Raw genomic sequence first — 22,497 nt, 5'->3', positions numbered from 1 at the left:
TAATATAATTTAGCCAGCACAAGAACCATCCTGCTTGTTCCAGCAGGAGCTCAGTGCCTCGAACAGATTCTGAAAAAAACATGCCTTTTGTTGTTTCAGTTTGGGCTTAGGAAAAAAGAAAATAAAAAATAAAGCTGGAAATACATCTTTCGTTTGAAATTTGACCAGTATATTATCATAGGGTATCTTCCTTACTCCAATAAAAGCAGTGATTCTGTAAAACGTATTTTATGTAATTCCCTTTATTGCTTCTCTGGTTACACATTTACTATATACATTAATCCCACAAAAAATGTATGGAGGGTCTACTTTGTGCCTGGCATGCTTCCAGGACTGCTGATACAGGAGGAAGAAGGCACACAAACAAACGAAAAATCAAGCTTACAAAATACGTTCTGTAGAAAGGGAAGGCGATGAGCCCACCCACTCCAGGGACCGTGGGTTCCTCCAACTTTTTTCCTTCCCTGCCTTTGCTAACGTGTAATATTTTACAATGAGGCGGAGTTCTGGTATGGATATGCATATACTTACACAGACATGCAGATTTTCACAATAACATCTGTGAGGGAATAAAGATCTCCCAAATAAGTGGTTTAAAAAATATTCCTGTTTATCTTTAATCTGCACACAGATTACAATTGCTGACACTGTGACCCATATTCTACGTTTAAAAGAATTCTCTGCCTTTGATCGTGGGTTAGTGTTGTCACATTTACAGGAATAAAAATAGCAGCAATACGAATCATCACCATGGAAGCGAAAGTGCTCCATTACTGAGCTCCGGCTGCATGACAGGTACACTGTAAAGCATGAAAGCACACAGCAGCCCTGGGAGGTTGGGTGAGATGCCCCCACCCGCGCAGGTGGAGATGAGCACGGGGGTGGGGGGGGGTGGGGAGGGGGAGGGGCTCAGGGCAAGTCCTTAGCAGCTCCCATTACAGATTGCTTGGCTTCTAAGCACAGCATTTCCCGCTCTAATACCATATAAGCAAACAAAAAGCATCCACAAAGCCTGTGAATCGTAGAAAACTGGGCGGTCGTTTGTCAGCTGCTGTGTTTGATGGAGCAAGCGCACTAGAGAAAAGCAGGATTTCTAAGTGGCCAGTTCAGTGCTGACACTAGAGGGTGACAGTAGGTGAGTCGAGTCCCCTCGCCTCAATAAATGAATATTTGAATTTAAATTTGAATATTCAAACTGAAGTCTGAATATTCGAATTTAAATCTGAATATTCAAATTTCAAATGAGCTGAATATTCAAAATATGGATCCTAAAGGGGTCCTATCTGAGGATTAAGCCAGCCAGTGTATGTTAAAAAAAGAAGAAAAAAATCTGTAAATTGTAAAGTGCTTTCCAAATCTTAATTATTATATTATCTTGCACTTTTTTTTTGGGGGGGGAGTAGGATTATCTCATTTTATTTTATTTTTTATTAACATGCAATTCACATAACATGAAAGTAACTATTTTAAAGTGTATAACTAAGAGGCATAGCTCATTTGCGATGTTGTCAACCATCAAACTATACTATCTTCATGAACACATATATGTGGCCCAAGATAACGCCGGGCACCTGACAGGCCTCATCATTCTTTGATCCTTTAGTAATTTAGTGCCCCTCGAGGACACTAGGCTCCTGCAAGAGCCTCCCACCCCCTAGGCCTCTAGCTCACACAGGGTTTCCTGCCTCTTCTCGATCCTGTCATTGAATTTCAAAGCCTTACAATTGCACCCAACAAATTTCTATGGGTACTTATTCATGGCCCTTGTGATATTTGCTGCTTTGCAAAGCAAGTGAATGTCTGGGTCTCTGATTGGCTACAAAGCCAAAAACAATCCAGGTAACATGACAAAATTTTGATTATAACCATCCTTGGTTTTAAAGACATCCAAATACTGAATAACTGTACACAAACTGAAAACAACACCCCCCTCCCCCCAAACTTGTTGGGGTGCTCGGCAGAGGATAGACTCAATGTTTACTGTTGGAAAGTTCTAGAAATAAAAGTAGGGCTCAACAACATTTAAGCGCTTTGCACAGAAATACAGAGGCCAGTTCAAAGCCTTTTCCATATCTGATAACTGGAGCTTTCATTTCTTTTTAAATGCAAATAATTTATTTGGGGGGTTTATTAGAAAAAAATTAAACTAGATTGTTTGCAGCATAGCGTAGGAGGATTACTTTTAGCAGTGATGCATGTTTCCACAGGCACCACCCCTGTTTTAATTTCTAGACTGGTAGTTCTATAGATTCACACATAAAGAGGCCCTGGCAATTTCTATAAAGCCACAAACAAGCCCTATGTTTCTGTTCTTTCTGATGAAATGCTCTGGGTTGGCCAGTGTGTTCGTGATCACACCAAAGCAGCAGCATCCAGTTCAAAGTGGAGGAAAAGCAACCTTAACAATGCAAGAATTTCCAAAAGTCCAAACATCCCTGGCCATGCCACTCCCACAAATGGAAATGGTGTCAGATCTGCATCATAATTGATCCTCCAGATTTCCATCCACAAAAGAAGGATGTGGTCAAATAGAACAAACAACACCAGGGACAACAGAGGAGCCTTTTTGCAAACGTTTGCCTCCCCTCCGCCCACCAAAGTTTAGCAACCGACATCCATTTCAGCGTAACCGCTCAAGATACAATCACGGTGGAGGTTTACGACTTTACCAAGAGCAGGGGACAAGCACATCTGCACTATTTTCCTCCTTGAGATGTGAGCTGCTGATAAATATTCATGGTAGAGGTTTTTCCATAATTCTTTGATTGTTCAAAAGCAAAGCCATTTTGGGAGTCCAAGCTTTTTGCTCCTGCCCCCCACAAGCATGAGGGGGAGGGAGAAGAAAGAGTGAAAATGAGGGAGCCTAAGAGAAAAAAAGAAAAAAAAATTGATACAGATAAAAGAAACTAAGCGAGCCATAAAGTCTGGGCTTTATTTTAACTGGGTTGTAAGATCCTGCTGTGCTCCCATAATCCAGCTGGGAGAGGGGCCCCTGCTGGGTGGCTAATTAAAACAATTATAAATACAAAGAAGGTATCAATGGCATTCCGAGACTCAAACAAAGAGATAAAGCATTGAAGATTTAAATTGTCAATGGTCAATCTCTCTTCAGGCAGTTCTGAAGAGGAGTCAGTGTCCCCAAGACCCCCCAACTCCTTTCTATACTGACTTATGTCTGGTTACTCGGGACCCTTCCTTCTGTTGGGTTTACAGACATCAAAATATGTCAATGATGGAATTAAGGGAAATTAAAAGCACGAAAAGACTCCAATGTCCTAGCATGTCAGGACAGTGGATCTGAGTTTAAAAATAAAATCCTATATGGGGGAAAACAGCCCCTGACCCTCCTTTGGAGTCACTATTTTCAAAAACAAGAAAACAGAAAAGTATCTTGAGACCTTTTGCCCCAATTCAGAGTGACAAAATCAAAGTCAACATGAAATGTGATTAGAGAGGTTTTTTTTTAAAGTACTGTGGGCAATTTTAGGAATGTTGAAAATGTAGCAAGTGTGCTAGAATACCACTTCAATGTATTTTTTTAAAGTGTGTTGTAGAATTAAACGTACTACCCAACAAGAGAGAAAATCTTTCTTAATTTCCTAGGCCAAATTTTTTTTTCCTTTCTGGCTTTTATAGGTTGAACCCTAAAAGGAACACTCAGAAGTGTAATAGCCTTGGGTTGCATAAATTATTTTCCGATTATGGTAAAATACCTCAAAAGGTGTGAAACTGAAGGCCACAGGCAAGAACTAATTTATGCAACTCTAGGAAGATGTCAGGCAACGCTCAGTAGTTACAGCGAAGGACAAAATAAGTGTCAGATGTAGATTCAAATGTGGGATAAGCAACGCTCTTGATTCCTTTAAGGAACAGGGTCCGGATACTGTTCTGCACGCCTCGCACCTTCTCAGCCTGGAGTGCTGAGACAGCTGCTCCCTGCACTTTCAGAACCTTCAGGGACTCCATCCCAGAGCTGAACGGATTGCAAACATTTCCAGGGGCATCCCTCAGGGAGGGTGGTCTGTTTGCTCTTAAGAGCGGGGTGTGACCACTGAGAGTCTGCAGTTGGGGGCCAGTCAGCTGGGCTCCAGGAGAAAGGCCCCACAACTCGGATTTGCTAAGGCTCGCCCTTAAAAGGAGCAAGATCTCTCACCACCTTGAAAGAAAGTAACCAGCATAGCTGGTGAAAGCCAGTTAAGGAGGAAGCCGTTAAGGTAGAGGTGCCTGATAAGGACCGGGTGGGGGTCAGAGTCCAGAGGTATCCTCTCCCCACAACTTTTCCAGTTTCTCCCCTACCATCTCTCTCTTCCTCCCCCATCTCCTCTCCGTATTTTGCCTCCAGTGGAGACTTTCTTTGGGGTTATCAATGCTCTCCCATCCTTGGACTTTGTGTTATTTCTTCCCTCCCCCGGTAACTGGAAGATGTGTCTCTTTCCAGGTGTAGAAACAGTATCAATAAAAAGGTCTGAGAGACTAAATGGAAACATGGGCTCAAAGCATTTGCAACACATGACAATGATCAGAAAAAGAAAGATAGGATTTGATCCAAATGACATTTTTTTCTGGGATAAAAATGTTGCCAAAAAAAAAAAGCTGCCTCATAAAGCACCTTTGCTGCTTTAAATATTTTTAAGTTATTATGTATCCAGGGTATTAATATGAAGCACAGAAACTCCTCTAGTTATGAGTGTTCCACTCAGAGCTTTTCTGGATTTGAACAAAACTCCACGCGGAAGCAACAGTGTGACAGCTCTGCTCAAAGCCAACAGAGGGCGATAGATACTGGGATCTGTCACTTGAGTCTGGTCAAAATTTTTAGGCTAAGGCAAGACTGAAACTCAGATGCACTCAGGGCCAGATCTTCCAGCAACATTTGTGAGCCACCGCCCACACACCGTATGCCAGGAGGCATACAAGTCATTAAAGAAATCTTAAAACATTTAATCTTCCCACTTTGACACATATACACCCATAACGACAAAAGCAAAACATGTGTCAAGTTATTGTTTACATATGATTCAAAGTCAGCAAACAACCACAGAGGAGAGAATTTACTTGTTGCTGCACGTGTCTGGGTGTCCTGTGATACGCATATGGTAACAAACATAATTCATAAATTATTATTTATCCCATTTCTTTTTGTGGCTTCCGTTTCAGTAAAATCATGAAATGTGTAGTTACAGTCAGGTTTTTACATAATTTATATTCTATTGACCAAAGACTGTAAAATATTTTTGTAAAGAGTCAGATAATAAATGTTTTAGGCTTTGTGGCCTACATATGGTCTCTCTCATATATTCTTCTGGTTTGCTTCATAAACCTCTAAAAAGATAAAAACGATTCTTAGTTCATGGGGTAAATATAGCCCTTAGGCTGTTTGAAATAAAATCCTATCATTTGTTGACCCTGATTTTGAAAATAATCATCTAAAAAATGAAAAAAAATCAAATACAATTATCAAAGTATAAAAAATTTGAATACTCAAAAAAATTAAATGTTAAAAAATAAATACTTCACAAATGTTTTAAAATATTTTTCTACCAAAACATTCAAAATTATTTAAGATGGAAAGGTAAAATACAAATAACTGAGATCAAGCTTTACATAAAAATTATTTAAATGAAGCTGAAATATACATATATAGTTAAAAGTACTTGTTAAAGCCCATTAAATATTTGGTATAAAAGTAAAACTATTTTCAATTCCAGCATTCAGTGTTCATCTAGCTGCCACTGCTGAGAATCCAAGCCTGTTACCTCAAGACCAGTGTGTAAGCAAATTGAGGAGTAATACAAATTAATATTACAAAATGTCCTCTGCTGCCATGTGTAACTGGTACAAATACTGTGCTCTTTGTAAGCACCTCTAGATAATGAATTGGGACAATGAGAAACAAGAAAGGGGTTGCTCTGGCATTGCTGAGGAGACGGGCTATACAAGTATCTGATGCATTTACAGCATGGGAGAAGGCTTCAACAGTTAATTCAGTCGTCTTTTCTCTTTCCTAAGTGCTTCCCGTGCTCAAATCCTCTATGCACCGTGAAGCAGTGCTGTCTGATGTTGGCAGCAGGGCAACAGCAAACCTTCAAGGCATTCAGAAGCAAGTGCCTTTTGCTTAACAGAATAGGACCAGAGTGTGAAGTGTTTCCCGGGGCCTGAACAGTCAGTCACAAGCGTGGATGTTTAATGCCATGGGTTGCACAATGCCACCGCTGAGTACCAGATGTTGAGGGGCTGACTTGCCCATGATTTTTAATAAATATTGTGTGTGTGTGTGTTACATTCAGAGCCACAAAAGTGAGGAGTCCAGAGCAGGGGACTGTCTTGCCCAAGACTTAAAGGAGACCGCAGGCTAGATTAAACAAACAAGGCCAAGTGGGAAGATGAAGGGCCGCTGACACTAAGTGGAAGAATCAGAGATGACAGGATGTGGTAGAGATGCAGTGATCTGGGGAGCCCATGCCTTGTCTAAAGAGAACTGTCAACATTCTGCCCTTACCAATTACTGACATATAGGAAAGTGGACCTGCTGTTGCTGCACTGTCTGATTTCTCAAGAGAATGCTAAATTCTGGGGTTTTATGTTAAAAAAAAAAATCCACATTACAAATAATCTAAGTTAAAAAACTAGAAAGCACATTTGAGAGGATCACTTCTTTAGACTGGATTGATTACTAAAGCCACCACCATCAGTCTTCTGGTCTACCGCATTTTCCTATCTGTGCTTTTTTTTTTTTTTAAATAAATTTATTTATTTATTTATTGGCTGTGTTGGGTCTTCATTGCTGTGTACTGGCTTTCTCTAGTTGTGGGGAGCAGGGGCTACTCTTCTTTCTGGTGCACAGGCTCCTCATTGCAGTGGCTTCTATTGTTGCAGAGCACAGGCTCTAGGTACATGAGCTTCAGCAGTTGCGGCTCGCAGGCTCTGGAGCAAGGCTCAGTAACTGTGGTGCATGGGCTTAAATTGCTCTGAGGCATGTGGGATCTTCCCGGCCCAGGGCTTGAACCCGTGTCCCCTGCACTGGCAGGTGGATTCTTAACCACTACGCCACCAGAGACATCCCTATTTGTGCTTATTTTTGAAGCATTTATGATCACTAATTCTTCATTTTTGATTAATACTAAAGCAGTGACAGAGTCAAAAGCAGAGAAGAAGAAGAGACATGTAATTAGAAGACTCAGCAACATCCTGTTTACAAGTAGAGAAGCCTCCATACTTGGACATGCTAGTTTGTTTCTGACTCTTCCATTAAGTTCAGATAATTTTTGAGAGATCTTCATTGCACTTCAACTCATTTTTAGTAATAGGAGAGTGAGTGGCAAAAAAAAAAAAAGTGAGATGAGAGAGTGAAAGGATGAAGTTAGAGATCCGTGGGGAGTATTTCCAGATGTGAAGACTCAGGATGTGGGGTTACATCCTGTGGTTCTGGAAGGGCAAACAGAAGAAATCTGGCCTGGGAGTTGGGGAGAGAGAATGAAAAGGCAAGGTACCAAGTTCTGTTTCAGGCATTTTGGAGCACAGGTGAGATATCTATAGAGTGGTTAAGAGGTCAGACTATCCCAAGTTCAAAATCCAGTTTTAATTCTTACAAGCTGGAAAAAGTTGCTTCTCCCTCTGAGCTTCTGTTTCATCATTTGTGAGAGGGTGATGATGATGACCTATCTCAAAGGGCTACTCTGGGCAATAAATGAACTAGTCAAAGTCAAGGTCTAGTCCTCATTCCTCAGTAAGTTCTCAATAAAGCTGGCTATTGTTAGGAGAATCATTGAGATTAGTGATAGGAACCTGGGAATCAGCAGCAGAAAGGCAGGCAGGTAAAATCTGAAGAGAACACCTGGGGGGGGGGGCATATGTATTGGGGAGCATAGGGATTTGGAGCAATATAGGAAGGAAATGAAACCCTCAAAGGGATCAGAGGAGGAACAGCCAGGTAAGGAGAAAAGCTAAGACAGGGTTTAGGGAAGGTCACTGTGTGGAAGCAGAGACTTTATTTTCAGAACAGTGAGAAGAGTGAAAGTCAGTTAGACTGGCATTTTATAAACTTTAGGGTACTGGAGAGAGGGGAGATGTTTAAAGTGCAGATTTCCAGAAAGCCTGACTCAGTGGTTCTGGGCTAGGGCCCAGGAATCTACAGGGATTCCAACGGCAGGTAGGCAACAAGTCACACTTGGAAGAACACTGTGTTAAATCAGAACATGCAGCCAGGGTGAAGAGAGAGAGTGTGGCCACCATTCTTTCAAGGTAGTTGGTTAGAGTACACATGTGTTTCACCCTCCACTATCCGTGCATTGAAGAAAGTAAAAAGTTTTCAAGAGAAAGCAGGTTGCTTTCAACAGGTTGCTTGATAAATAAAGGAAGGGATGGTGGCTGGTGGTGTTTATTTCTATATATATAATGGCCAAGGGGACTTAAACATCTGTGACCCTAGGCTTGGATGGGTGAATTAAATTGGTTGATTTTCAAGTGTTAAACCAACCTTGCATTCCTGAAATAATCCAACTCAGTCATGATGGATAGTGGGAAAGAGATACGTGAATCAGACCTTAATCTCAGCTTCCAGGCTCCCTTTGCTGTCTCAGGGTTCAGGCAGGCATGACCTATCCCATCAACACAACATCTCCCTGAGACTTGGAAATAATCATCAGGTCTTCTAGAGCAGTGATCTTCAAACTGTTTTTCTCTCATACTGTATAAAATAATTTTTTAAACATACATACTCCCTTACATGTTTTAAAGTTGATATCTAGATTTTCATATGTTTAAATAGCTTAAAAGAATCCTGGAATTATAATTGGTACATAATTTCTTTCAATGTATTGAAAATAATCTAAATATCATGTATCTTTGACCTATACTGTCATCCACTTAAATCATAAATGAATAAGCTGTTCTTTAACAGTTGAAATTTTATGTCATTATTTCAGGAGTTTTTCTCCTTAAATTTGCACTTAAATTCCACATCCTCATGGAATTTTATATTAATGTAATAAATATTTTTGGCATAGAAGTCTTTTATTGATCACCTTATCAAAATTCTCAGCAGAGAAATTTACATCTGTTTAAAAAAATTAACTTCCTTTGGTTAGAATTGAGTTTCTATTAGAGTTATTAATTTTTGTGTAACTGATGAAAACAAGGTGACTATACTACAAAATCAGAACAACAGAAGTTATATCACTGTTGAAGCCAGGTCATGGGTGTAGAGAGGGTCATCATGATTCTCACTCCTCTGTATATGTTTGAAATTTTCCACAATAAAAAGTTTAAAAATATATTGAAGAAATAAGTATGCTATAAATTCTGGTTAAACATTCCTAAACAAAAAATGTAAAATTTTATTGGCAGTGACATTTTAATGAGATGGATGTGACTTTTTAACAAGATAGATGGTCCCTTTCTTTGGTGCAGATCAAGTCGCAACCACTGTTACCAGGTTCTTGTGCATCTTTCCAGCAATACTGGATGAATATATGAATAAACACTCCTATATACCCTTTCTGATATATAAATGGTAGCATTTTGTGTGCACATTCTGTACCCTATTTTTTTTGCCAAAGCATCTTTGTGTATGACTATGTCATATAAATCTATATGTATATATACAGGCAGACGCTTGCTTTTTATTTTTAAAAATGTCTTCAGAGAATTCCGTGAAATGGAAGAACCATCAGTTATTTAGCCAGACTCTTCCCTACTTGGGGGCAGTTAAGTGGTTTCCAATCTTTTGCCTTTATAATAGGTGCTGCAGTGAATAATCTTCACAAATACTGCTTTGCTTATCTCTGACTTTATCTTAGAAAAAAAATCACAAGTTTTTAAGACCAGTTTTAATAGAAAAATGCCTTTCAACAGCTTAAGAAATACTTTTCATAGATTTAAAAACTGACCAAATGTGATTCTTTTGGCTCACTTTCAGGTGGGACCCTGTCCCTTTCCTGCTTTCTAGCACAAAATAGCCAACCTTGGTGACCTAATACAAATCTCACCTCTTGTTATTTATTTGCCAAATATTTAAGCACAGCTAATTGCTCCTTCTTCTGAAATGACAGAGAAAGGAGAGCTAGCAGTTATTGAGAATTTATGATGTGCAGGTACCATAGGAGGAGATGCTACCTCATGGAGCCCTCATGACAACCCAGTGACATGGACATTGTTTAAGTCACTTGCTTAAGGTCACACAGCTGGTAAGTGGTAAAGTTAGAGATTCATCCCAGGCCTGTTTGATTTCAGGAATTCATTTACTCTCTTGGGAGCCTATAAAATACATATCCTATCCAAGCCAACAGTGCCTTGTACACTTTTAAAACTACTTTTAGATTCATGGAATATTTCAAAGGTAGTACGGAACGTTCTAGATATGCTTTATCTAGTTCTCCTAGGTAAACTAAGAAATTAACATTGGTACAACACTATTAATTAATCTAGACATTTTGTTTGTATTTAACCAATTTTCCCCACTAATGTCCTTTTTCTTTGCATTGGGATCCAATCCAGAATACCATGTGGTTTATAGGATTTTTCTATTACTTTTAGTTCTTTCTCTCCTGTATTTCTCAGCTCCCCGCCACTTCTTGAGAGCAGAAATATTACTGAACATTTGAGTCCATCCTAGTGTCCTAGGAACAGCGCTGAACAATGCTGAACAATGCAGCCAAAGATGACGTGACATGATTTACCCGGCTTGGCCTCATTTATTAAGGTTCTGGCTGTAGAAGGAAACAGGTTTTCCAGGACTCCGGGATATCAGGTGTGCTAATGAACGCCCCGTAAAGCAGGGGGGGACACATCAGCACTTCATCACCTTGTCTGCCAGGCGCTGGAGGAAGTGGGAGATTTGCTCATAACACCAGGTCATTTCCTCCCTTCCTGGCCTGACCTCCCAGCTCTTTCAACAACAGCCAGCGGAAGCCACGGCCAAGTCACTTAGTGACATCTTAAGGTGAGGCAAAGAACTGACAGGGCACGCTGGTCCCACAGTCAGAGGGGACCTTCCAAATCCAGAGTTCCCCTCCTTGCATGGGTTGCCACATGATAATATGAGAAGCCTAGACACTGAATGGACATCAGAACATACTAAATAAAAAGAAAATTTTGCTATGTAATTTTACCTGATCGCCACGATTATCTAGTACTTACTATCCACAGTAAGCTTTTTTAAATGTGTGAGGTTTACTCATGGATTCATTCAACAAATATTTACTTAATACCAATTATGTTCCAGGTGCTATTTTAGGAGCTAAGTATAAACAATAAATGCTAGAGTCCTAACCTCTGCTCTAAAAGAGCTTATATGGATATAGAAAGCAGATCAACAATAAATCAATCAACATAATATATAAGGCAAGTGAAATGTTAGCCAATCATGGTAAGTGTTACATTCATTTACTATGTATTTGAGCACCTGTGTGTGCCAGGCACTGTTCTAAATCTTGGAGATGTGACAAAGGACAAAATAGTCCCTTAGCTTTGAGATAAGACAGATTCTATTGAAAGGGGAGGCAGTTTTAAACAGAGGGGTCAGGGAAGGCTTCTCCAAGAGAGTACCCTTTAATCTGGGACCTAAAAGAGAAAAAAGAGCTAGCCTTGGGAAGAGGGTGGAAAGAGCATGCCAAGCAAATGAGGCAGCATGTGCAAAGGTCCTGAGGTAGAAAAGAGACCGGCAAGTTTGAAGAACTGAGAGAGAAGAACGTAGTGGAGAGTGTGCCGTGAGCAAGGGGAGAAAGCAGCCACAGTATGGAGGAACCTGAAAGCCACTGGGCTAATTTGTTGCCATTTTGACATTTCCCAGAATCCCCTTCCCGGTGGGCTCCAGGTTCTGTCAGTGGGAGGCACCCTTAAGAAGCTTGGCAGGCCGAAGAAGAGAGGCTAGCCAGAAGCAGCTTTCTGGAGAATTTTGTGCTGCTGCCCACTGAGCGCTTTCTAAAGGTTCCCAGCAGTTTCTGGCAGGCTTTCGAAAACTACTCACTAGGGCAGAGGTTGAAAATCTATGGCTCTTAGGCCAAATCCAGCCCACTGCCTGCTTTCGTAAATAAAGTTTTATTCAAACACAGCCACGGCCATTTGTTTGTATATTGTCTATGCCTGCTTTTGTGCTACAACAGCAGAGCTGAGTGGCATGTAAAACCTAAAACATTTTCTTTCTGGTCCTTTACAAAAGAAGTTTGCTAATCTTGTGCTAAGATGTGGTAGGCCTTGAGCAAGGCTTCAATTCCCTTATGTGTGAAGACATACAGCGACTTCAGTTATCCTGACCTAACCTTGACACCCAGCAAAGGTTTTATGCAAGGAAATGATGGGCTCCAGCTAATGTTTTATGATTATATTTTTGCTACTGTTTGGAGGATGGCCTGGAGGAAGGCAAGAGTGGAAGTAGGGGGATCTGTAAAGAGGCAGTTATCCAGGTGAACTCTGGTGATGACTTGTACCAGGGGGATGGTGGGGGGTGGGGATGGAGAGAGGAGGGAAGATGCAAGATATAGTCTAGAGACACCCAGTAGCAATGGATACACTAGTGTGCAAATCATGATTACATGCTATTCTCCAATAAAAAGAACCAGAGCTCCTTTGAGAAATAGTTAATCTTAGAGCTGGGCAGGTAATACACAAGATGCACCTGGAACATCTTGTGATACCAGAAAGTAAGGAAATGCTTAAAAAAACTATGGGGCCATGTTGAGAGGACACAGCAGCCAACTTGAAGGACCTTCGAATGGCCAAATCTGGAGCGATTTGAACAAACTAAACAAGCAATGAGAATAATAAACGATATAAGGCAATACATAAATACAAGGGGGGATAGGAAGGTGCTTCCTTACATAAATTCCTGTTAACAAATGTGAAAGAAATGACAGAATTTGAAAACCACCATTTGGCAAACACCGCAGGGATAACTGCCACAGCCAAGAACTATGGATGGATGCTAAAGTTAGTGGGCAAAAGAATAATGAGAAATGGGATAACTGCAGAGTCTCAGTCTCCCTGCAAGGTTCTTCTTAAGGACAAAGGGAGGAAGAGTAAGTTCAGAGTGAAGAAACCCTACGGACATCACCTTCACCAACTGAACCACGGTTAACATCATCACTAATGAGACACATTGACTTCAGGCAAGTCCTGATATGATGCACTGAAAAAAGCCATAGGTGGCATACCCCCCCCCCCAAATCTGCATAATTGCAGCCTAATCATGGGAAACACCAAAGAACTCCCAACTAAGGAACATTCTACAAAACACTGGTCAGTACTCTTTAAACATGCCAAGGTCATGAAAGACAAAGGAAGACTGAGGATCTGTCACGCGACAATTAAACGCACGTGGGATGCTGAACGGGATCCTGGACCAGAAAAGGCACCCGAGTGGGACAACTGGCAAACATCGAATAAGGTCCATAGATTAGGTGGCAGCATGGTAGTGTGGTTTACTCCCCTCACTTCCATGGTTGTACTGTGCTCATGTAAGATGTTAACACTGGGTGATGTGTTTTTCTGGGGACTCTACTATTTCTGCAACTCTTTTCTAAATCTAAAATTATTTCAAAATAAAGTTGAAAGCTCCAGGGGAAAAAAAAGATCTGGTTTGGAGATATGATGAACAGGATTGCTGATCAACAGGTGTGTTGGAAGCAAAAGGAAAAATAGTTATACTCTGCCTTGCACTGTTATCAAGCAAGATAAGAAGATATAGATACAAGTAAAAAGTCCTAATATTTAAGGAAGATGAACTGTTGATCATCCTTGAACAATCTGTGTCTCTGTCTATACACCCATTTATTTGTACACAGTAAAATCCATTTTATATGCCAAGTGGGAGTTGTACTATTGGACATCACCTCACTCCTAAATTTCCAGAAGGGAGCAGGGGAAATTCCAGCAGGGGAGGCCATGTTTATGAATGTATACAAGATATATAAATGTATATCTTGATTTCATTATCATCTAAAATAACTCTTTTGTCAATATTTGAGGCAAGACACTAGAATTAGCTAGTATTTATTTTGTGCCTGTCCCAGAGTTTATTGTCACAGGTATTATACAATTTATGGGGGATGGAATACAAAGTTCCAATTATAGCCATCATTAAGTGAGCACCTACTATGTGTCAGGACCTGGGCCAAATGCCTTATCTCACTTCATCCTCCCACTAACCTTGTGCCCATCATTTAGATGAGGATGTTGAGCTTCCGGGAAATTAATGGACCTGCTCAAGATCTTGCAGTGCAAGGATGAAGCAAAGGCATTTGGGGGTCACTGCTCCCAGTCTCTCAACCAGTAAGCGGCAGAGCTGGCCTGAGATGTGAGTCTAAGCTTCCAACCACAGTCGCAGGGCTTCTGCTTTGTACTGTACTCTCTCTACAATTAGCAGAGGGCAGGACCACACAGGAAGAGCTTACAGTTTTGTACAAATCAGTGTGTTTGCTTAAGGCAGCAACTTACAAGTTGTATATTATAGGGACTGGACCCTCAAGTTCCATATTTTATATTTTAGCCGCTCTTGCCAACACTTGGTATCACCAACTGTAAAGATATGCCGATCTTACAGCTGGAGACTAGCTCACCCGTCCTTTTCAAGTCCATTTTCTTGAGTCAGCCCCTTGCAAACGGTCTGACCATGTCTGTCTTCTCTTTCTGTCCACAGCTCTTGTCCTGTTCACCTCTGTTGGATTGTATTTTTTTTAGTGTTTTGAAAGAGATCTCTGTGCATTTTGGATGTTAATAATTTGTCTAAAATAGGTGGCAAGTTTTTGCCCACGATCCTGCTTGTCTCTAAACTTGCTATTTGGTGTCTTATTGTTATAGCACTATTATCGGTGATTCAAATCTGGAGCTGTCAAGTCTCTTTCTTTGATGGTATCTGTGTCTTGCGAATAAAGTAAAAAATGTAATCTTCCATATTTTCTTCCACAACTGTCAGTTTTATTCAGGTTTTGTTAATCAGTGGGGAATTATTTTTGTAACTAAAGCAGGGAATCAAACCTTACTTTTTTCCAGCTTGATAGTAAATTTCTTCAGCCACATTTATTGAATTGCTCCCGTTTTTCTTTTCAAATTACATGTAAGATTTAAATCTATTTCAGATGATCAGGTATTACTTTTATAAGAGCAATAGCTGAAATACAATTACTTAATACAAAAGGAATAAAATCATATATTGATGTTTCTCTCTGTCTCTCTCCATGGCTCGCACAATGCCAGGAACATAGTATGTGTTCAGTAAATATTTTCAAACTGAAGGCGTTAAATTTTCTGTTTTCTCCTAACAGTATTATGGGCGATACAGTCTTCATATTAGCTATGGCATCATTACAGGCATTTGGGAGTAATATCATATCATTAGTTTTTGTTCTTTTAGGGCCAGTTTTTCAGTTAGATTTTACAGAATTCTACTCTACGGATATAAAAACAGTAATGTGGGGTACCAGGATTCTCTATTTTAAAAATGAAATCAAGAAACAGTATATAATCTTCATGCCCTCTTAAGCTCTTTATCACTGAAGCATTATTCATATCACCCATTTTCAGCTATTCTTAAACTAAGCTACTTTGCAGCAATCCTGAGTTTTTTCCCAAATAATTTAACAAGGACACAGCAGTGAGAGCGCGAGGAGTAGCCCTTAATAGATACTAGATAAGCGTTTCTCTTTCCTTCCTTTTAAATATGTCAAATTTTAAGCAATCACTTCCCACCCCAAGGCTCCCATTCATTTTCTAGCATGAGCTTTGTCAACTGCAGCATTTCCAATTTTTAGGTTGCCCTCAGTTACTGAAAATCCAGCAAAGCTCTGCATCTATTTTTTTGTGGTGCCCACCCCATCCCCTTCCTTGATCACTGCTGTGTTCAGCTTTCAAGAGTTACACTTAAATACAGGAGTAGAAACAGTCTGTGAGGCTATTAGCAATGAAAGATAATCAATTGGAAATGGTTCCCTGTTCGGCGATTTTCAAGCAGAGTCATCACCAAAACCCAATTATGCCGGCAGCTTCTGGTCATTGCGAATGTCAGTGTCCAATTAGAAGTTACAGCATTTGCTGAGTCCTACAATTTATATACAAGTGGTATTTAATATTGATTAAACTAATCAAGGCACATGGTATAAATTCCCAACATCTTTGGGCAAACAGTCTAGATTTTTAGTAATTCCCCTTTTTGCTGGCTGCTACAGTAATTATGTGCTAAATAAAGTGGTGAAATATCAAATGATTTTATGTCTCTACAGTGCCTACTCTGCTGCTGGATTAAAGAATTGGTGGATTTTATATTTGCAAATTGATACCTGGTCATCAGGACACTTCTGACATTTTTTCCTGTTTTAAAATTTAATACACATCACTTAACTATGCAAAAATATGACCATGCATGGATTTTTAAAAAGTCCTCCCCTAATGCCATTAAAAGTTACTAATGCAATAATGATAATCAGCTTATCTAAATCAGCATGGTACTGAACAAAATAATACCCAATTTTGGAGAAGGGGAAAGTCAAGTTGGCCTTTCAGCATCGCTGATGAGGGTAAACTGGTACAACCTTTGTGGAAAGCAATTTGGCAACGTTTAGCAAGAGCCTTTAAAATGTTCACGACCTTTGACCTAGTAATTCAATTTTCTGGGAATCTAGCAGAATAATCTTATATATGGAAAAAGTTCTATGCATTATGATAAATGTATGAGGGCGATTCAAAAATTATCCACACTCAAGCTGTAGGCTTCCTCCTCTACAGCCAGAATGCGGATAATTTTTGACTCGCCCTCGTAGCATTATTTTTAAGAATAAAAAAGTGAAAAGAAACCCAAATGTCCACCAAGGGAGTAATGGTAAAAAACCTTTATATGTAGTTTTGACAAAATGCAGAAATGCCAAGTTAGGTTACAAAGAGAGGAAAATAAAAATGTCAAATTGTGGAGACATTAACGTGTATTACACAATGATGTAAAAATATACCAAGCTGAGCAAAAGACTAAGAAAATAGAGCAACAATGTTAGCAACTGTTGCCTATGGATTTGGGACTAGATTATAGGTAATTTTACTTTTCTGTATTATTTTGTATTTTCCAAATGTTCTATAAGCATGAATTTAATTTATATGATAAAAATGACCGTATTGCAATAGTTTTAAATTAAAAAAATAAGATTAGTATATGCTTTTGGTGAGAAATATCAATAAAGCATTGCATTGCCCCCACCACAATAGTCCCTGGTCTTCAGAGGTGTGGTCATGTTCTTTGAGAATATTTTGTTAAAGGAAGGCACGAGAGTGGGAGGTTGAGTTACAGATGAAATCAGGGAGTAGATCTACTCTGTGATTGAAACAAGGTCAGCTGCTGAAATGACTACTGCTCTAACTGGGTAAATTCCTATTTTATCCTGAAGTTAGAATGCCAGAAAATAACTAAGAAACCCATGAAGGTGATCAATTCTTCCATGCTCACATTTTGAAAGAAGAGGTTCTGTGCAATTCACAAACTGCATCATAAAGAACTCTTTTCAGTTGGTTATCCAAGTATTTTCCATGAAATGAGGTTAAAAAGGGTCCAAAGGTGGGTAGAAGGGTGGGGGAGATAGGTGTGGAGGCAAAGTGTAGAAGTAAAACACAAGAGGTGAGATGCTCAGAGAATTTTTAAATTCCAAAGGATTTTACACATTTAAATTAATGTATCATTTATATTTAGACCTGGACATCAAAGTGAATAAACTGGCAAAGTGGATGAGAACCTCTAAGATAAATTTAAAAGTTATTTTTAAAATTTAATATTTGATTGTTGTAAAAAGCCTAACAGAACAGATTTTGTTAAAGTAATAAAAGCTCTCCTCTTTTCCACATCTGCTTCACTTACCAGAGAGCCACCATTAAATTTATTTCATATCCTTTATGACAACATTCATGTATATACTTTTAAGTTTTTTTTTTTTTAAATAATTAATTTATTGGCTGTGCTGGGTCTTCGCTGCTGCACGCGGGCTCTCTCCAGTTGCCGCGAGCGGGGGCTACTCTTCGCTGTGGTGCGTGGGCTTCCCCACTGCTATGGCCTCCGCTGTTGCGGAGCACAGGCTCTAGGCGCGCAGGCTTCAGTAGTTGTGGCACAGGGACTCAGCCGCTCAGCGGCGGCACGTGGGATCCTCCCGGAGCAGGGATCGAACCCATGTCCCCTGCTTTGGCAGGCAGATTCCCAACTACTGCGCCACCTAGGAAGCCCTACCTTCTTTTTAAAAAACACCAGTGGGGATCAAACTGCAGAGTACTCTGCAAGTTTTTTCACTTAATAAATGAACCTCAATCATTTGCATGTTAACACACATGGGTCAACCACACCTTTTTTTTTTTTTTAAGTGATGTGTGGTCATGACTGCATGGCTGCATCACCATTTGACCAGCCCTGTTCTCACGGACATTTGGTTGTAGGCTGCTCTTCTTGTGGACAATGCTGCTCTGAACATCCTTGTAACACTCATTTGCATATTTTAATTCCACAGGAGAAATTCCTACAATTGCTGGGTCAAAGGGAATTCATATTTTAATATTTTGGTAGATATCACCAAATTGGTCCCTCTCCTCAAATCTCCCCCTAGCAGGACATAAGAATTCTCTTTCCCTACTATCTGGCTGTAGAATTAAATTTTGTTTACAATGAATAGGTGATTTCTATTCTATTGTGTTCACTTATCGTGCCCATTTATTTCCAAAGTACAGGCGTTTTTTGCTTGACCAAAGAGAAGAGGATGAAGGGCAAGGTCGGTGTAGGTTTGCACCTAATTCAAGTAGGTGCATCAGAAATTACTATTAAGAAAGTAAATCCAATACATAATATATGTAATCAATTCCAAAGTCACACATAACCGATTTGAGGATTAAGGAAAGTCCCGGGTAATTGAAAATTGTTGGCAGTTATTAACTACTCATTAAAAAATGTAAATTATAATTAGCTAGTCTGATCTTGGGCTTAGCACATGCCAGACACTGTTCTAGCTCTTTACGTAGATTAACTTCCTTAACCTTCATGATGACTCTTTGAGGTAGGTACTATGTTTATCTCTATTTTATAGATTTTTCAAAAATGAGGCACAGAGGGTCTTAGGTAATATGACCAAGGTCATGCAACTAATAAAATGACAGAGCCAGGATTCAAACCAGGTACTCTGACTGCAGCCTCTGGGCTCTTCACTACCATGCTATATTCAAAGTTCTTCTGCAGGAAATAAGGATGCATTCCACAGTTCTCCATAAAGCTTTTCATCATAGCACTGAAACGGAAAGTTTCCTTACCTGCCTTGGGTTGGAAATGCCCCCAACAGCAAGGTGTTGCAGTGGCTGAAGTACAGGTTAATTTTTATTTTGCTCTACATTTCTTGCAGTGACTACATATCGCTTTTGTAATCAGAAAACAAAGTCACTTTACAATAGTGACAGTTCTTTAGAACAGAACACTTTCATCTTTCAAATGTCTCATCCAGCCTCCACACCAACAGCAACTTGGCATTGGGGGGGTTCTATCAAACCACAAAACCATGCAGATGCCACGGCCCACTCGTGTCTGATGACTCTGCCCTTCACGAGCTCAATCTGTAAAGGGGGGCCAGCGTCACCGACTCTGGAGAGTTGCTGTATGGAGTCGAGACATTTGTGCCGTTCAGAGAACCATTTGGCACTGGCAGCTACGATAATTATGATTTTTGGCAGCCAACCCCAAAAGACAGCCACGATGGCAAATTTTAAACCAAAATAATGGTGACTGTGATGGGAAAATGAGGGACTGTGATGGGAAAATGAGGGACTGTGATGGGAAAGCGACTTTTTACTGCACATCCCCTATTATTGCTTGAGTTAAAACAAAACAAAAACAGGGATTTCCCTGGTGGTCCAGTGGTTAAGACCCACACTCCCCATGCAGGGGTCACGGGTTTGATCCCTGCCTGGGGAACTAAGATCCTGCAAGCTGTGTGGCATGGTCAAAAAAAAAAAAAAGTACAGATTATTATTTTAAAAGAAAACATTTTAGGACTGCAGGACTTCTTATAAATGACTTTCATATTTCAGAGAGAGGAAATGCTGAGCTTTTAAATTAAGTGAGCATTTGACAATGTAAATTTACTTTGTATCACTTAGATACTTAATCCACACTAGAATCTTTAATTTCAATGGCTACACAGCTAAGGCTTTTGTATTTGAATTGTAGTATAAAACCAATATTTGGGGACAGCACACATCAGGAAAAATCCTATTCAAACATTCCATTCATGTCAAAAACAATCTAAGAAATAGGAGAGCAGTTTAAAATGATGCATTATATTTTCATAAGTTATTCTGACTGGCAGGGGTAGTAAACTACAGCCTCGGGGCTAAAGCCAGCCAACTACTTGTTAATTTATTTTTTTAACTGAGATTTCTGAGATAATTGTAGATCCATGTGTAGTTGTAAAAGTAACAGAGATCCCTTGTATACTTTGTCCGGTGTTTCTCATGTAACCGATCACCTCTTTTTGTATAATCCAGGAGCTAAGAGTGGTTTTTACATTTGTAAACAGTTGAGAAAATTAAAAATATTTTGTGATGTCAAAGTACATGAAATTCAAATTTCAGTGTCTGTAAAGATTTACTGGAACACAACTACACACATTCCTTTACGTACCATCTCTGGCTGCTTTTGTGCTGTGAGGCCAGAGCTGAGAAGTTGCAAGACACCATATGGTCCACAAGGCCTAAGATATTTTCCACCAGCTTTACAAAAATGTTTGCTGGCCTTTGGGCTGCAGACTGGGCTAGGGTCAGAAGAAAAATGAATATCTGGAATACAGATTTTTCTTTTACAGACAATTTCTAAATGACGTGTACCATTGATTCCCTTAGGTATTGATGTTAGAAATGTCTTCTTGCAAAGAGGGACAAATGCACAATTAAATAAGAGGCAAATATGTCCAGTTTTTTCTCAAAATCCAGAGATGTCTATGTGTTTTGAAAGAATTACACACAGGACATGAATTTCTCTTAAATATAAAAGGATCATGTATCAAAGCTAAAAGAAATGAAGGCAGATTGTTTCAGATCCACAAGTAACCACCAATACGATTGAAATACCCGTTTCCCAACCAGGATGCTTAACATGAACAAGTGCAGATGACCCTGGGCTGAACGCTAGAATTACCTGCGGTTATTCATGTTACTATCTCAGCCTCGGGTAAGAATCCTACCCTCAGCTTTAGGCTGAAGCCAGCACACTGTGACCTTTTAAGGAACAGGTGGTGTAGCATGAGAGCACAAGAGGATGTGTAATGCCTCGAGGATTTTAGAACTGTTTGATGTACAGACAATGTCTACTTTCTATAGGCCAAAGCCCTCAAAACTAACAGGTGAGGATCGAGCCATCTTAAGAACAGTTTATGAGAAAAGGGCCGTACATAGGCCTTACAAAGAGCCCTATCTGATGAATCCCTCCTAATGTACGTTTTTTTGCAGGGTGGGGAGAGGCAGGGGTAAATATTTAAATGCTGGTGCTACTACATCTAGTTATGATAGAAGCAACTGCAAGTTCAAATTTTACCAGGAAAACCAGACCCCAGAAATTCCATCTGCATCAGAGGTCTTAACGTAGGGGTAAAGGGACCATGGATTAAAATTTAGAGGGTCCAGGGATGTGGATGGGAAAGAAGATGAATCTTATTTCACTCGCCTCTAATTGAAATTGAGCATTTGTCAGTTTGGGGTGTAGGTACCAAACCACTCGTTAACAGGACCAGTGATTCATTCGGTCAACAAAAGAAATCAGTAATTTTCATATAACATTCTGGTTGCTGTAGCTATCTTGAAATAATATTTATGCGCATCTCTACTTCAAAATTAAGAGTATGGTTGACCCTTGAACAACACAGGTCTGAACTGCAGCAGTCCACTTACATGCAAATATTTTTTTTTTTCCAATAATAAATATTACAATACTACACAGTGGTGGTTGGTTGAATCCATGGACATGCAGGAACTGCGGACATGGAAGGCCAAAGGCCAACTATAAATTAGATTAAGGGCTGCATTGTTCAAGGGTCAACTATAGTTCCTAGGTCTGCTGCTACAGCCTTTATTTAATAGAATGCTAATAAAAATGCACATAACCTAAGAAATATCTTGGTAACTATTTCCATATAATTGTTTTCCTTGGCAAACCTATACGTTTTGTTTTATTCTTTTAAACATCACTCAGAAAGGGGATTCAGACTCCACCAGACTCACAAAGGGGTCCATGACTCAGAGATGAAGAAAACTAGCCTTGAGACAGGTCTCCCGAGCAGGTGGTGCTGGGTATTAGAAGAGCTCTACTCAGAGGATGCAGATACGGGTTGTAATCCTGACCCAGTGCCGGACTTGGATTCTTTACCTGCATTTTCTTCTCTATTGAAACAGAAGCGGCTCAAGGTGGGGGCATAAACGGCCCCTGAGAGTGGCTGAGCTCAGGCTCAGGTGGCCGCCATACTCCTGGGAGTTCAAGTGTGGTTATCACCAACGATCGGTATCGAGGCA

Source organism: Hippopotamus amphibius, chromosome 12 (assembly GCF_030028045.1).
Source record: "Hippopotamus amphibius kiboko isolate mHipAmp2 chromosome 12, mHipAmp2.hap2, whole genome shotgun sequence".
Lineage (NCBI taxonomy): Eukaryota > Metazoa > Chordata > Mammalia > Artiodactyla > Hippopotamidae > Hippopotamus > Hippopotamus amphibius.
This window is presented reverse-complemented; position numbering follows the sequence as displayed.